The sequence below is a fragment of the Sceloporus undulatus genome, chromosome 11 (assembly GCF_019175285.1).
Source record: "Sceloporus undulatus isolate JIND9_A2432 ecotype Alabama chromosome 11, SceUnd_v1.1, whole genome shotgun sequence".
In the NCBI taxonomy this organism is placed as follows: domain Eukaryota; kingdom Metazoa; phylum Chordata; class Lepidosauria; order Squamata; family Phrynosomatidae; genus Sceloporus; species Sceloporus undulatus.
Genome location: NC_056532.1, coordinates 5,338,327 through 5,355,932, shown reverse-complemented (window position 1 = coordinate 5,355,932; position 17,606 = coordinate 5,338,327). Strand labels below are relative to the sequence as shown.

At 42.1% G+C, this 17,606-nt stretch overlaps 1 protein-coding gene and 1 long non-coding RNA gene across 2 annotated transcripts in view; one reads left to right on the top strand and one right to left on the bottom strand.

The window, feature by feature from the left end:
• RPS6KB1 (ribosomal protein S6 kinase B1) overlaps positions 1-17,606 on the bottom strand; it is a 152,713-nt gene that overhangs the window by 32,367 nt on the left and 102,740 nt on the right. The gene's annotated exons all lie outside the window — the stretch shown is intronic.
• LOC121917073 lies at positions 10,735-13,421 on the top strand. The gene is made up of 3 exons (XR_006100950.1): positions 10,735-10,835; positions 12,782-13,069; positions 13,305-13,421. It is a non-coding gene; the product is annotated as an uncharacterized LOC121917073 (long non-coding RNA).

Below are 17,606 nucleotides of genomic sequence, written 5' to 3'. Positions count from 1 at the left end.
ATAACCTAGTAAATATAAGATCGTTTAAAATAAAATATAAATAAATAGGTACAATAAAATATAAAATATTTTCAATAAAAAATAGTTACACTACCTATAATCCCAGAGTTCCCCCTAACATAGAACCTAGTTTAAATAAAAACTAGTTACACGAAAATATAATCAATTGTTACAATACATTAAAATATTTTTAAATAAAAAATAGTTACATAAATATAATAAAATGGGTACAAAAAATATAAAATAGTTTAAAAAAATAGTTACACTAAATTAATAAAAGAAATAAAATAAAATGTTTAATAAAAAAAGTTACAACTAAAATATAAAAATGTTACAATAGAAATAAAAAGGTAAATAAAAATAGTAACACTCAAACAAAAAATGTTACAAAAAAAAAAAAGTTAAAAAAAGATAAAAAATAAAGAAATAGTTAAATAAAAATAAAAAGTTTTTAAAAATAAAAAAAATAGTTAAATAAATAAAATAGTTAAAATATAAAAACAAAATACTAAACGATAAAAATAAATAGTAAAATATAATATAAGACATACGAGTTAAAAACGTTATAATACATATAATAACATACTTAATATATACGATAAAAGTTAAAATATAAATGATAAATAGTTAAAACATACAACTTATATATAAATACAAGAAATATTTAAATGTAAATATTTTTTAGTGGAGAATACCAATGCTTGCTGCTGAGAACAGGCCTCGAAGCCTGCTAGGATTGCCTTCTTATTCCTTTCCCTCAGACTGTGGCCTAGCCCCTCCCGGCGGTCCATGCAACCGTTCATCACCGAGGCCTGGTTGGGGCCTATCGTGGGCCTGGTCCCTCCCGCCCCTCCTTCCTTCCTCCTCCCCCGATGCCCTCGGAGCCAGCAGCCGGGCGCCCCGTGCTTCTCCCCGCTTGTTACCTCCTCCGGCCTGAAGGGAGATGGGGCAGGCGAGGCTACCAACCCGCCTCGCATGAGCTCCGGCCGCGCTATGAAAGGAGAAGGAAGGAAGCCAGAGCCCAAGCACAGACCCTAGCCCTACCTGGAAGAACAACACCTAACTATCATCTACACACGGGATTGTGTCTGTATATATATAATGTGTGTGGGTGTGTGGGCTGGGTGTTAAGCATTTAAATAATATGTGTGAGGTATACAATACAAGCATGCGATAGTCGACTTTTTTATAATAGTATATACACATAACACATCTACAACAGCGACAAGATATATACAACACACACACCACAACAATAACACACAGCATACATACAACATCAACTTAATAATATATACATCCAACCATAACAGTACATACAATACATAAATAGCAGGGTTATATATACATTACCACACACATACACGTACAATATACAGTATATCACATAAATTAATACAAACATACATACAATGTAGGGTTAATATATACATATATTATATATACACACCGCACACATACAACAATATCAGTAGACACACATCAACATACATACACAGGAGAACAGATATATAATACACACACAAAATAAGTTCACACAGACATACATCAACAGCAGCTTAAAATATAATAGAACATACACACACATACAGACATAGAATACAGCAAGCAGGGTTAATAAACAAGACACACACAAAAGCGTACAAGAGAATATCACACATAGTTACATACAACATACATACAATAGTCAGGGTTTATAAATATATATATATATAAATTTATATACCACACGCCCAACTACAATACAGTATACACACACATACAATCATACTACAAATGAGACTTTATATACATATACAGACTACTACAGAGCAACTAAACACAACATCATACAATATCAGACTATAACACACAACACATCACACACATATACAACACCTACAACATAGCCAGACTGTATACACACACATATATACATAAATACATGTATACACATATATGTAACAATGCAGACGTAATGTATACATAAACACGACACAAACCAAATATAATACCATACATACTATAGCCCGACACTTATATTACCACACACTCACACCACGAACATAGTATAGACAACAGACACACCAACATCAATAACAGACTATAACTAACATTCACACATATACATATAACAGCAATAGCTAGACTTTAAATATATAATAAGGTGCATGTTGTATGCCTCAAGTCATTTACTCTTACAATGCCCCTAGTGACATATCATGGGTTTGCTGCAAGGTTTGTTCAAGGGAGGTGCCCTCGCTTCCCTGAGGCTGGGGATGGATTGCCTAGAGAGAGGAATTGGTATCTCCTGCCAGATGTAATACATTTTCATTCCGTCTCTCTAAAGACTTTGTCCTCTGTCATCCCCATTTTTCCCCCCACGACAGCCCTGTGAGTGGGCAGTATAGATTGCCTGGCAGCCGACCCTAAGTGGCATTTGAGCCTCGGTCCCTTACCTTCTCTGCTCTCTACCTGAGAGCCATTGAGTCTGCAATGTTGGCCCCCAGTGCTCCCAGTTGCCATGATAGGAGTTGTGGGTTTATGGTCATAGTATTTGGAAGCCCAATTCCTGCTCTAGTACCCTTTCTGTGATAGAGGTCGCTGTGCGCAACAGCGGTTCCATCGGTCCAGGAGAGCGACAGGAGCTAAATCTTATTAATGGCCTTTTAAATCTGGGAGTCAGTTTTCTAGCATTTCCATCTGAATAGTTAGATTCAAGACTGCCACAAGCAGTCCCTGCGGGACTCGAAGAGGGATTAAAGATCCTCTGGTGAACTGCCATCGCTACTTTTCAGGTTCGAGGATGGCTTAATAATAATATAGATATTTGTTGCGTTTAGAGCTTCTGTATTAACCCATGAGCGCTCTGTCCCACCAATTGTGATAAGTGTCCTATGGACCATGCCACGCAACTGTCCGCCACCACCGTCTCTAATCAGACCTTTCGGAAGCTGAACCATCCCGCGAAAGCCGTCTGTGCAAAGACGCACATTTTTCTCAGGTCGTTTTTATGGATCTAAAGACCCAAGCAGGGCTCTTCAGCGCTTGAGGCGAAGACTTCGCGGGACCTTGGAGGCGGCAAGTCAGATTGAACCAGAGGCCAATTCAATGACATGACTTCGAGAGAGGAAACTGGTTCTAGACCTTACCGTTTTTGTGTCTTCTCTTGCACATCCAGTTTGTTGTCTTGAATGAACCCAGACTTGGACACGATTCCAGCGAGTGTTCAAAGCAAAACAGAAGGTATATTGGCCGTTACAGACTGCCAAAATAAAGCTGCTTTGGGTTCTTTGGAGGTATGCTGTTAAATGATGCATGCACCCCGAAGAATTCCGAAAAGCTGCACACAAAGCTGCACTCCGTGCGTAGGAATGGAAATGTGGCTTTGCGCGACCTCCGGACTCTTAGGACCCCGTGTATCATTAAATAGCATACCCCAAAGAGACCGAAGCAGCTTTATTTTGGCGTCTGAACAAGCCATGAGTCCCTGATCGAGAGACTTTACTCTTGATGACTAGAATTGCAAAACATAGAAGTCAATCGCATGCGGGGCCAACCGACTACCTCTACTTTTCATGACTGCTCGCCTAGGAGGTCTTAGAAGCTATCTCAAGTACATATGCTCTTTCTAAGCTGTCTGTTCCTTTCAGGGATCCTAACCCAAAACCCAGAATTTGGAGCACCCCCAACCCGATACCATGCAGCCCACTCTAAAGTCGCCACAGCGACCTGCAAACAGCGACATCCACTACCTCCCAGTGCGTTCCGCAGCGGCATCGCCGGGAGAAGGTCTTGCCAACACGGAGGGGATGTTCACATCCAGCTGGCCATTCTTGGGAGGCTGGAGAAAATTTGGGCTCAGGCACATCCCGACCGGGACCAAAGTCATTCGCGCGCCCACCCCACGGCGAAGCGAGGGCAGCCAAGACGGCGCGAGATTTGGGGGCAAAGCAGCTCGCTTCGGAGCTTCGCTACTCTCCGTGCTTACAAGAGTCTCCCGTACTCTTGTCCTTCCATCAAACTTCTCATTCAGCCATACTGTAGAGATAAGTTTTACGGCACTCTGGATGCCACTACATTTGTTAGTTAAGGGTGAAAGAAAGATCCTGTGTTGACGGTGGAAGTTAAATGATCTACGACGTACATTGTGCAAATTAAACAGGTTCCATTTTGTATTAATTCCATAGATGCCAGTGTTCGCTTAGAGAGGCATATTTCTGGTTTCAGGCATTCAAACCTATTCTCATCTTGCTTTTGCCATTTTATTATCAAGGGGCACCCATTTTACTCTGGCCATGGCGTATAATGGGATTTTTGAAGCATCCACGGATTTTGGTATCCACGTAGGGGTCCTGGAACCAAACTACAGTGAACAGAAAGCACTTACCTTTAACCTTTTAAATTGGGCTAGCCTAAATAGAGTGCCTTGTTAGAATGCTTGTTAATACCGAAACAAGACTCGTGAGGAATGTAGCCCTTTGTTTTAGGAGAAATGTGGTTTTCCACCTGGAAGCCTTCAACAAAGTGTGATATCTTCCTAAAACCAGGCACCATGCCTCCATGCGGCTTGTTTTTAGTGTTCGGGTGACAACTCACCCATGTCCAAATTGCATCACTAGAAGTAAATGGAATATTGGCATGTATGAAATAGGAAAAGAAATCGAGATTAAGGACAGAGTAAAGTGGGTTTTGGGCATCAGGGTCGGGGAACATGTAGACCATGGGCGCCCAATTTTTAAAATCTATGCCTGTTACAGACTTGCCAAAATAAAAGCTGCGTTGGGTGTCTTTGGGTAGCTTTAATGAGCATGGGTCCTAAGAGTCGGAGGTCGCCCAAAGCACATCCATTCCTAAGCAGAGCGCTTTGGGCAGCTTCGGATTCTTGGACTCATCATTTAAAAGCATACTTCAAAGAACCAGCGCTTTATTTGGCAGTCTGTAACAGGCGGTGTGAACCAAATTCCTCCCAATGCATGGCAAACACCACAGGCCAAAAAAAACCCTCCACACAGCTCAAACTTCCATCTCAAATACCTCTTTCCCGTCTCAAAATGTAACAGGACCTCTCTGATTGAATTTGGAACCTCATCGTCCGAAACCCTGAGAATCACCGAACTCAAGCCTTGCAGGTGTTTTGTGAGTTTCAGCTCAGCCGTCTTGGCCAATAGTCGGGGATTGGGGGAGGCTGAAGTCCAAAACAGCCCGGAAGGCAGAGTTTGGGAACCGCGTCAGCGCATGCTTTTATTCCTGAACATTGAGATGTTTTCCTAGCCGGTGAATAGTTGTAATAATATTACCCATGAAGTATAGAGGCAGCTAGTATATTTTTGTTACGTTGTGAACCTTTCCTGCATGTGGCCTCTTTAATGGTTCCCCTCTCATTTTATTTTTTAAAGTAGTTCATTGAAATTAATTTTGGGTTCTTTTTTCCTCTTTTGCTTTTATAATTGACCCCTGTTGTTTTCCAATAGGATTTCTCTGGCAGTTTGGGCTGCTAACAACTTTTATGTGAAAACAAAAGCATTTAAATCGGTTTTCTAAGAGTAGTATGGAACCTCATCCAGTGGAGGTGTAAGTATATATATATATATATCTTAGTAGTAGTTTAAAGCCTAAATATGTGGACTTGTTTAGGTCAAACTGCTACTGTCCCAGATCTAGTAAGAGTACAAATCACATCACCCAATCAGCCATTGCACCATTCTGGGGGGAAGGATGATAGAGGGTGGTAATCCCTGGGAGGTGTCTTTGATGAACAGCATGCTTAAAATATTGCTTTTTCAGTTTCTTCACCCCAAAAACAGTGGCCATTAATTTGCCAGTGAAGATGCCTAATCCTAGTGGAGTCTTCCTGAATGGCCTCCGTCCGCTTGGATCCCTTGCCCAAATATTTGGAGGCGATAACTCCCTTCTTGTGCCTGATGGTACTATTTTGGGTACCAGAGGGCTTGTTGGGTGAAGAGGGAAAAGGGATGCCCCACCTCTGCAGTGGCCCAAAGGAGGCATATGTCACCCGTGTATCTCACTAGCAATTACCATATAAGGATTTCCTCCTCCCCTCCCACGTTTTATCCCTTTACGTGGCTTTATTTCTTCCCTTACATTTTATTGCTAGGATTGGATTACAAGCCATACCTTTTCTGATTTGCTTACGGAATAATGAAGCGCCAAGGCCATAAAAGGGCACCGAAAACATGTTGCCTTTTCGTACAAACACGGGATTTTAGTATCGAAGGCACATGTATGACGAGTTAGACAACTTAAGATTTTCTCTTCAGGAACAGACGCCATGAAGCATCTTTCACAATCTGAGGGAAGGTCTAGTAGTGGTGTCTTCGCCTAGATCCAAGGCCCCTTTCTAATAAGAAACCAAATTGAAACTCTCAACTCCCTTCTGTACCCTGAGGTGCAATCCCTAAAAACCTGCTCTGAAGGCCTGAGAAAACAATCTGAGAAGGTTTTTGGGGCTGCAGCAGGAAACAGAGAAAGTCCCAGTTCCTCTGGCCCGTGGAGCCTTCAGTATTTGATGGACTCTGGACGTGATCTGGTGTTTTGGGGAGCCAGGAGTGGTCTCTGGGCAAGCTGGAAGCTCAGTTTTCCCTCCAAACACGATGGTTTTGCAAAAGCCAAGCATTCCGCTTAGGCTTCACAACAATGGGAGCATGTTGTCCCTACAGTCAAAAAGACCACATTGACATATTGCAAATGAAATTCCCAGAGAAAGATAATGGTAGAAGGTGGAATCACTTGGCAACCGTAGGGGCTTTTGGTAGGGCCTTGCCTTTGATAACAAAGCGTCCAAATTCCGAATTATGTGGAGTTTGGGGGCCCTTGTTTGTGCTATTTAATAGGTGCAGGTCCTTTAAGACATGTAGTTGTTATTGTCTGATTCCATTTCATTTGGAAGTTGGTCCTAGGCTTATAATCCTGGGATTTGAGTTTGATATGGCACTAGAGAAATCCTAAATAACCAACTGCAAATTCTGCGGATTCCATAGGGGTGTTGCCGTGGCTCTTTGAGACGGAATCAGTAATGCAGTTGGTAGGGTCCACTGTCCCTAATGTTTCTGAAGAAGTCCAAGGACTATTATGAGACAGCATTTATTGTACTTCCATTGGAAAATTCACATTGAAAGGGTAAGTAGCTAGCGCTTGTCTGTGTAATAAGACAACTGAGCCCATATTGGGCCAACATGCTAATTTAAAACTCCTACCGTGCAGGAAGGCGGGTCCAATTGCAATGTGCATGGTTGGCTGGTGTTTTCTATGGGATCGTCTCTCTCATCTATTACGCATTCTACTCCCTCCCTTCATTACAGGTAGTTATTGTCAGCAGGACTAATAACAGACTTTAGAAATGTTCCTTTTCTGAAGGAGAAACTCCTGGGAATGTGAGAACTGCTTCCTAAGGCTGATCCCAAGTTCATGTGAGGACGGTAAGTTTTGCCAAGGGGGTCCCTTAACTATCATAAACGGAGCCAGTTAGTAGAGGACCAGTCCAAAAAGAGTGGGGTGGGGGGGGGGGCCTCCCTCAACCAGTCAGCCAACCAACCGATAGCTCCCTCTTCTTGGGACGGCTTTGGGTTTTGTCTGGCATTCAAAAAAGCATGGAACCTTGAATCAGCATTTCAAAGAATGGTGGCAGTGCTCGAATGTTCAAAAAAACAAACTCAAAAACACTTTCCTTAAATGCTCGTTCCTGTTCCTCAGCCCCTGATCTTGTTTAAGTCCCGCGGGGGTGTTGCAAACGTCTGGGAGGTCTTTGGATGGTGGGCACACAACTTCAATCTGAAGTTCCTCTCCATGAGCTTGAAATGCATCGTTCTCTCTGCTGCCATTCGTTTTATCATGTCTTTTAAGGTCCAAGGTAGAGAATGTTGTTGGTTTTTTTTTTTTGTTTCTAGAAACTAAGTTTAGTGTTTCTAAAGTAACTGGTGACACTGCAAAGTTGCTTACCTGGAAGCAGAACTTACATTGTTTTTGTGCACCAGTCGCTCTAGCAATCCTCCAAGAAATATTCCTTCTTAGCAAATGAAGAAAGCGTGAATATTCAGTAGGGGCAGGGCGTTCTCGGTGCTGAAATACATACACTTTCCTCCGCAAGTTTAACAGAGGGCGCTGTTAATATGTTTTTGTTTGTCGTCCTGATGGCCTGGAATTTCCCATGTTACCAGTAGAGGAAGCTGTATACCTACCGATTCTGAATGAGGATTCACTCGCCCTTAAAGCTGTCGTAAACTAAGCGCTGTGAGTACATGATTATAGCTTGACTGCAGAGCATTATCATCATGTCCAGTGGTGTGATACCCCGATTGCCTGGGATCAGTCAATGAAGCCTGAAACTAGATAGAGCTGGGAATGGTGAATGCCACAAACGGCCATAGAAGAAATAGAGCAGTAATAAGTTTAGTGCAGTCCTAAGGCTCCTGGGGATCCAGACCAAAGTCCCACGTAGTCCCAGAATCATGTTTCCAAGTGCCCAAGTAGTGCCGCAATGGGCATGGACATGAGGGCAAATAGCAGGACATGAGGACCATAGCACTTTAATAATAATAATCATAATAATAATAATAATAATAATATATAATAATAATATTAGTTATAGCCCCCGCCCAAATCACAAGGAATCCAGGCGGGTGACAACATAAAATAAAGATAATAATAAAATAGAACAATAAATAAATAATAAAATACAATAAAAATTAAAGAGATCAAAGTGAGTACATTCCAACAGTTAGGCCTGATGGAAGTTGGGCCTCTTTTTCATTCCCTCCCAGGTCTGATGATGATGTCATGAGGGAGGGCGCGTCTTCTTGAGGCAGGATTTTATTTTAATATTTTATTTTAATTCTTTCTCATTAAATTTAGAGGGAAGAATTGGTGGACAAGAGTGACATAGTAACAGTAATGGGAGTAGAACCAGGTAGGGAGCCTGCCGGAGGAGATCCGTCTTAAGAGCCTTCTTAAAGGCTGTAAGAGTAGAGAATGGTAACGGATCTCCGTCGGCAGTCATTCATACTTCGGAGCTGCGATGAAAAGGCCCTCTGGGTGAATGATTAGCCTAGATTTTATTGCTGAAGGAGATTCTTCCCGAGGACCTAGAGTGCGGAGGACAGTATGGAAGTAGGGATCTCTTAAGTATTATGGACCAAGCCATTAGGGCTTTGAAGTAGTCACCACAACCTGTGTACCTTGTGCCCTGAAACTAATGGGAGCCAGATGAGGGAATTTTCAAAACCGGTGTTATGTGATCGGTACGACGAGTAACCTGTAATTACACCTGGCTGCCCATATTTTGTACAAGTTAATTTCTGAACTTGGGACAAGGTGGCCCCCATGTACAAGCGATTACAGAAGTCTCATCGAGAGGTGACCAGTCATTACAACGGTTTTCAGGTCTCCCGGCTGCCAGGAAGGGGCGCAGCGGGCATATCAGCCGAAGCTGATAAGAAGTGCTCCTGACTGTCGATCTACCTGAGCTGTCAGGTGAAGTGACGAGTCAAAGGAGCACCCCTAAGCTCGGACAGAGTCTTTCAAAGGGGAAGTGTGACCCCATCACAGACGGGCTGGACACATAATTCCATACCTGGGCTTTGGTTTCCTATAACAGTGTAACTATTTTTTATTTAAACTATTTTATATTTTATTGTAACTATTTTATTATATTTTAGTGTAACTATTTTACACTTTAACTCTTTTATATTTTATTTTAACCATTTTATTATAACTTTTACATTTTAACTATTTTATACTTTATTATAACTATTTTATTATATTTTATTATAACTTTTATATTTTAACTGTTTTATATTCATTATAACTATTTTATATTTTATTATAACTATTAACATATAAATCACTTCCTCTCAGCCAAGGGTCACACAGATACACACACATATACATACATATATATATATATACACACACACATCCCATACAGTTCCCATGCCAGCTTTCTCTGAAGAGGCCAGCCGTATACACACACACACACACACACACACACAATTTATATATTTATCTGTGTGTGTGTATGTATTACAGTCTATTATGTCAGGAATAAACTCTTCCAGAACACGGCCACAGAGCCTGAAAAACACCCGCAATAAAACTATGGATTCCAGTTGTGAAAGCCTTCGACTTCACAAACTGTTGTTGTTGTTGTTGTTGTTACTGTGTGCCTTTAAGTCTTTTCCAGCTTATGGCTACCCCAAGAAGATCCTCTGGAACTTACCCAATATGTAATAATATTACACATTTGTTGTGGATATTGTTGGAGTTTATCACATGGGAGGAATTTCTCTTAATTTAAAATGAAAAGAAAGTGGGGCCAGAACGCATTCACATGAATTTGCGTGAATTCGAATTGCGTTCGAACTGACTTCCCACTGCCTGAAAATAGCTTGCCATTGCCCAAAATTGTGTGTGATCACCTCTCGCACAATAACGTGAAACCCCATGATTGCGTTCGGACTGACTTCCCATTGCCCGAAATTGCGTGTGGTAGTCTATCACACAATAACGTGAAACGCCATGATTGCGTTCAGACTGACTTCCCATTGCCCAAAATTGCGTGTGGTAGTCTATCACACAATAACATGAAACCCCATGGTTGCGTTCGGACTGACTTCCCATTGCCCAAATTTGCGTGTGGCAGTCTATCACGCAATAACATTAAACCCCATGATTGCGTTCGTATTGCCATTGGATTATACTTCCAATTTTCCTTGATCTGATAATGTCGGTTGTGTGCCTTCAGGTCGTTTCCAACTTATGGAGATCCATGGGATTTTCTTGGCAAGTTTTCTTCAGAGGGAGTTTGCCATTGCCATCCTCTGGGTCAAAAAGTTATTCTGGTAAGAATCGTAGAAGAGAATAGTGATTGCTCCGGAAAAACAACACCTCAGATGGAGAAAGAAGGAAAAGAAATAGCTGGAAGCCCGAGGTTATATAACACCATTCGGGCTTTTCATGTTTCTTGGTTCAATGTCTGCCTAGAGGAAACATTACTACCTGGAAAACCGTGGCATAAAGTAACATGCACCATCCTTCGTTTTACTTCCCTTACTCTCTTACCTTTTCCTTGCCTCTCCTCGAGGTGCCCAAATAATAATAATAATGTTATTTAATGTTTTCATGACACGATATCCAGCCTTTAAATGTGTGATTTTAAATTCAGGGGGTCCTTTCACTACAGTTGTAGCACCGTGGTTCCATTTTAGCTGCCTTGGCCGCATAGTATAGCATCCTGGGACTTGTAACCTAGGAAGGTAAAAGAGATTTCTAGCAGAGAATATTAAGTACCCCTCTATAAACTGCAAATCTCTGGATTCATAGAATGGAGCCATGGCAGCTAAAGTGGAATTATAGTGCTATAATTATGTAGCGTGATTTAGAGGCAAAGTCTGTAGTTGGTACACATAATACATCCGATTAGCATGTCATACGAACTTGCGGTGGCCACAATGTGGCCTCCAAGCCTTGTTTTGTGGCCCTCAAATTCTCCAGGCTTGTATGGGCATCCATTGCACATTGGTGGAGTGATTGACACGCTGCAAGCCCAATATGCGGTGGGCACCAACGTCTATTGAGGCACTCCTCAGTGTGCATTTGGACACCAGCTAGGAAGTGCAGGAGCATAACATGGTAGCCAATGCACATCAATTGGTTTGAATTGGAGCACTCTTGCCACTATTCATATCAGTAGTATCTTCGCAATTCGTGGACAGTTTTTCCTTGTGTTTCTGAAACATAACTAGGGATTCGTCAAGTTACAAAATGCTGAATGTGAGGTACAAGGTTCTTCGCCACATTTAGGCATCCAAAGAAAAGGTGCAGACAAAATGTTTATGAACCCAGCAAATACCAGAGTTCAAGGGGCGAACAATTTTTAATGTCTCACATCTCTGCAATGCTAGAAATTTGGGGAGTGAAGGGTGCAGATTTCTTATGGGAGGCAATGCCCTCATTCTACCCGTCTCCTTTTGTTATAGCCTACACATAATCCCATAACATGATAACAGACCTTGGTTAGAACCGGCTGTCCCAGGACTGTTACCATTATACCATATATATACTTGAATATAAGTCGACCTCATGTATAAGTCAAGGGCAAGTTTTGGAGCCAAAATATGGATTTTGCTGTAACCTGTGGATAAGTCGAGGGTAAAACTTAGGGGCATATAGCAAAGGATTTAAAGGATGAAGTAAAGCAAAACAATGTCAAAGAACTTACAAAATCCCAGCAGACATAACTTTTTGGGCTTACTCTTAAGGCTGGATGGATGAGATAGTAAAGGAGATTAGTGCTTCCAGGACAGATTATACTCTTGCTTTTCACTCTTCTTTTAAATAAGAATTAAGATACTCTACTTATATTGATCCGTAGATACGTCGACTCAGGTTTTTTGAGTCAATTTTTTTGACCTAAATTTCTAGACTTACACATATATGCAATAATCAATTTTCAAAGTCTCCTTTAACCTCCCATATAATCTTTAGACTGCAATGCCCATCATTTAACATGTTATTCTATGGTATGATAACAGACCCTGGTTAGAACCAGCTATCCCAGGACTGTTACCATTATGATCCATTTTTAAAACCTCCTTTAACCTCTCATTTAATCCTCAGACTGCAATGCCCAGCGTTTAAAATGCGATACCAACCTGTCACGATTGCCATCCACCAAAGCTCTGGGAAGCCTTTAAATGCACCACAAGGTTCTAGAGCAAACTTGTGGCGGGATCGATCTGGCGCAATTGCATCCTGACACTGACATAGCTATATTCTTCCATTCTAGGTCAGCGGTAGGAATTCTTTCATCCTCGATCAGCCGGAGGATTCTGGGAGCTATAGTCCGAAGCGTTAACGTTTCCAGACCTTTGTTTCTATCAAGTTAAGTATCTTTGCTGAGCGGGGATTTTGAACCGGGGTCGAAACCGCTGCGTCCCTGTTGATTGTTTCCCCTTCCTAATGGTTTTATAGGGCGCCTTTTAATTTCAACCAATGTGCAGATCAATTGCGGAGGGGGGAACGGACAGTGAAAAATATGTTTGACTCGCAGGAACCGTGCTGCGTGAGCTTTGAGGTAATTAAAGTTTGTCTCTGCTGTTTCCAAATCGACTTTGCATTGTGGGAAACCTGAAAAAATAATGTTCCATGTTGCTCTGCTAGGGAGAAAAGTGTGCGCATGGAGGGGGGGGGAACATGGATGAATGCGGCCCATCGTCTTTTTTAAACGTTTTAAATCCCCCGGCAGATTATTTTGCATGTGAAAAAGACATCTGTTTTCTTTCATGTTAATAATATCTCTGTTTCAAAAGAGGCTGCGGGGGAATGCTGCGACAGAAAAGCACGCTAAAAGGAGATCGGTTCTGTATTCCTGACACACCAAAAACTCGACGCTGGTCTTATTGAGAGTTTCAGGAGGATTTTGACAAATCAGGGTGAGGCGTTTCCAGCATTTTAAGTTTATTTTTTTGCGCTCCTCCGTTACTTGATATTTTGGGATGAGATGGTACACTATTGCGGCAGTGTTGGGGTAGTTTCGTTTCTTAATGGTTAAAGGCTTGGAGAAGGTGTAAAAAATAGTTATAAAATGCATAACGTCAAATGTTAAATTATTAAATTCCAAATGCACTTAGGGCACAATGTTGCATGGCCCTCCCCAGCTTATCTCCCGAACTCACTGAACAGACTCAGAAATGGGCTTTCCATTGATTGAAATCAGCCTCTGATAACTCAAGAGCAGATTGTTTTCTCTTGGGTTTTCTCTTCATGAGTTTCCATTGCAAATTCCTCACCTCTCCTTTTTTTCGGTGCCTGCATTCAAAATTGCCAGTCAACCAACTGAGGCACATATCTGTGGTTTGTAGCCCCTGGCCTTTAAAGTCTTCTTTCTGGGATAAGGTAACAGTCTTCTTCTGGGATAAAGTGTTCAGACTGTACAATAGATGATCAATTCCATAGTAACATGCGGATTGTATACATACGCATACAGCCATTTTACTTTCTGCCAAGCAGATAAGACACAACTGAACTGGCTCCTGAAATGGTTCAACCTACAAAGCCGTAACAACGGAAATGGAATCGCTGCTGTCCACCTGTCAAGGCCGATGCAAGGTTGTCGATGCATTTTTTCCCGGGATGGGGCTTGTATATATCTATTTTATGTTAATATTCTTGCTATGGTGCGTCTGCACTGTAGAGGTTGACACCAGTTTAATGTCCATGGCTGATGCTGTGGAATTGTGGTTTGTTGTGGCGCCCGAGCTCTTTGACAGAGAGAGGCTCAATGGCTCACAAAACTACGATTCCCAAAATTTCATAGCACTGAGCCATAAAGTAGTGTCAACCTGGATTATTTCTGCAATGGATGCACGCCAGAGAGAGACTCTAGTAAACTGTGTGTGTGTTACATGCCAGATCGCTCTTTTTAAATTAGACAACGTAGTGTCGTGGCCATGTAGAGCCCAGCGAAATGGTTTGAGTGTTAGGGCTACACTCCGGAGGCCAGGGTTCGAATCCCAGCTCTGTGTGTAAAACCAATGCACGATCTCGGTCAAGTCCCACTCTCCAGCCTCAGAGGAAGGCAGTGGCAAACCCACTCTGAACAAATCTGGGTAAGAAAACCGTGCGATAGGGTTTTGTAAACGGAAATGACTCAAAGCCACAAGCAACAAACCTAAGGAATTACGTGAAGTCAAAGGCTTTCACCGCCGGCATCCATGTTTTTTGTGGGGTTTGGGGGCTATGTGCCATGTGGCCATGTTCTAGAAGAGTTTTATTCTCTACGTTTCGCCAGCATCTATGGCTGGCCTCTTCGGAGAATGCTGGGCATAGATAATATTATATTATCCCACTCTTTTCTGTGCCAGCATTCTCCGAAGGGCCAGCTAGATGCTGGTGAAACATCAGGAATAAATCTTCTTAACATGGCCACAGAGCCTAAAAACCCACAATTTAGCGTTTGTTTTTTCAGCCCATCCTGTTTTACTTAGCATCTTCTTGAATCAGACTGTTGGTTGTGGTCCATTTCTCCTAAATATCCACTTACAGACTTAACACAAGCAGATTTCTAGGATTTCAAGCAAAGTCTTCCCGTCCCACTGCAAGTTGGGAATCTGGGGACCTTTTTTTGTGCATGCAACTCTCTCCCAAAGAGAATGTATTGTATTTTGTATTGCGGGTCCCTGAAGGAAACAGAGGCTGGGATATAAGTATTTAAAAATATATAAGCCTCAAAGCTTGTAAGTGTGTGAATCGATTGGAAATAGCTCAATGAACGCGACAACTGTGTGCAATGTACATTATGGGCGTGCATCTGCGCCTGTTTTTCTTTTCCGGGTCCTCCCTTCCCTTCGGAAATGCCAGGCCCCCTTTGTGGAGGGTTTGTTTTCTCCTTTCTGGGCAACATTCAAAGCTGCGCACTTCAAGGCACTCGCAAGTGTTTGCTTTCTCGGCTGAGAGAGGTTGGCCCTTCATGCGCTGATATGGAGTGTGTTGCTCATCTTTTTTCCATTCAGGCCAAAACAATTTGGTAAACAAGGCCGGTCGTTAGTGTACTCACACCCAATGCATTGTAAGCAAAGCTTATTACTGTGGCATATGCAATAATTTTCAATGCGCAGCGTCTTCTGAGTGCGTTCTTAGGAGCTATCCTTGCTGCTTGGCTCCGGGGTGTTTTACGTACTTTGTACTGAATGCCAAGAGTTGGTTCTTCTTGAAGCAACAAACGCTGATTGTATGAAAAAGGGGAAAGCGGGGTTAGATACAGAGGGATTTCCCCTTCTTGCCCTCCCTCCAATCTGCCATCCGTGAACATTTCCCTCTCAAACTTCTAGCATTGCAAAGAGTGAGATGAAAATCATTCAGGATAGAATTTGTAATATGTGCTGTTTTCTCTTTCCTTGCTACCTTTGCTTGCCCCTTTTTTGGATGCGCAAGCTGCGTTTCTAAATGCTCAACAGATGTTTTTATTTCCTGCACCGATAGGAGTTTGGGGACTGGAAGGAAAATGTTATTCAGGAGGAGAAATTCTTACACCTTGGAAGAAGGTGATGGTGATAGGAGAGAAATAGGAAGGCACCCTAAAAAACCCGTTTTCTTCCTTGTCCTCTATTAGCTGGAGGTTCTAGTTGCATTGACATTGCGACGATGGCGAAGGAGGGCTGGAGAAACACAGACTTTCCATCTGAGGTTTCACTCATGTCTGCAAAAAAACGTGTTAACCATGCGCTAGGGAAATGTTCAAGATGATCCTATTATAGCTTGAGGAGTTAGCCCTATTTTGGAAGTTTGGGCTCTTATAGTTCAGATTAGGGTACCAAGTTGGGTCCGGAGAGGGCTCTTGTATCTTTAATGGCTATCGGAGAGGGAATTTCAGTAGCTGTTGCTTGTTCTGCAGCCAGAGAGACAGTGTGGTGTAGTGTTTTTGAACGTTGGACCATGACCTCTGGGACCAGGTTCGAATCTCACCTCGGCCATAGAAAACCCAGTGGATGACTCTGAGCAAGTCACACCTCTTCAGCTTCGGATGATGGCAATGGCAAACCCCTTCTGAAGAAATTTGCCAATAAACTTATGGTCCACCGGCCTGTTAAGGACTGCCAAAATAAAGCGCTTCGGGTCTGTATGGAAGTATGCTATTAAATGATGCATGGTCCCAAGAGTCCGGACGGTCGCCACCAAAGCACACTCCATTCCTAAACACTGGAGTGCAGCTTTGTGCAGCTTCTGGATTCTTAGGGTGCATGCATCATTTAACAGCATGCTCCAAAGAGACGAAGCAGCTTTATTTTGGCAGTCTGTAACAGGCCCATAAGTCAGAAATGACTTAAAAACATGCCAATTCCTTCTACTAACAATCTAAGGGTATAGGAGCCTTCTCCAGTTTCACTAATCAGAATTATACTTTTAAAGGCAATCCTTTGCCCTGGATTTGTCCCTTTTGTCCTCAAGAAGAAAGGCCAGGCTCGACAATCTGACTTATGAGACATGGTAAGCAGCACATCTTTATCAGAGGACAAAATAAACGGCGCAAACTGGATTTTTCTCCTTAAGCAATAGTGTTTACTGAGTTCGTGAAAACCGCAAAACAAGTCGTAAAGGAGTTTTACTTGGCAAAGTATGGCAGCGAAATGGGATGTATCTATTTGAGTCTGTATTTTAAAATTGAAAAATGTACAACGTTGTTGTGGAGTACGGTGCGCACAATAGGCAAAAGAGAAGAGAGAGATGGGAATATAATTAATAATATAATGAAGAAGAATACGAAGAAGAATAAAGAAAGGGTCAAAAGGATGAAAGAGCCTGAATTTACATGAGAAATGGTTCAACATCAAGGAAGGAAAGCAGCTGTAGCGCAATATCCAAAAACCCCTTCAAGGCACCAGCGAAATGGATATTAGCTGTGTATACATGAATTTAAATATAATATATATGGGGATATAGATAAAGGAAGGGGAGTGAAAGGAATCCATGGCTTAAAAAAATATCCAAGAAAGCTCCTCGCCCACACTATGCCTTGTCCTCAATTTGCAACGAAATTGTCTATAGGTGTTACAATCTCTGCCAGGAAATGGTTTTTTATCAGAGGAAACACCTTCAGCTTTCCTTGAGGGCTG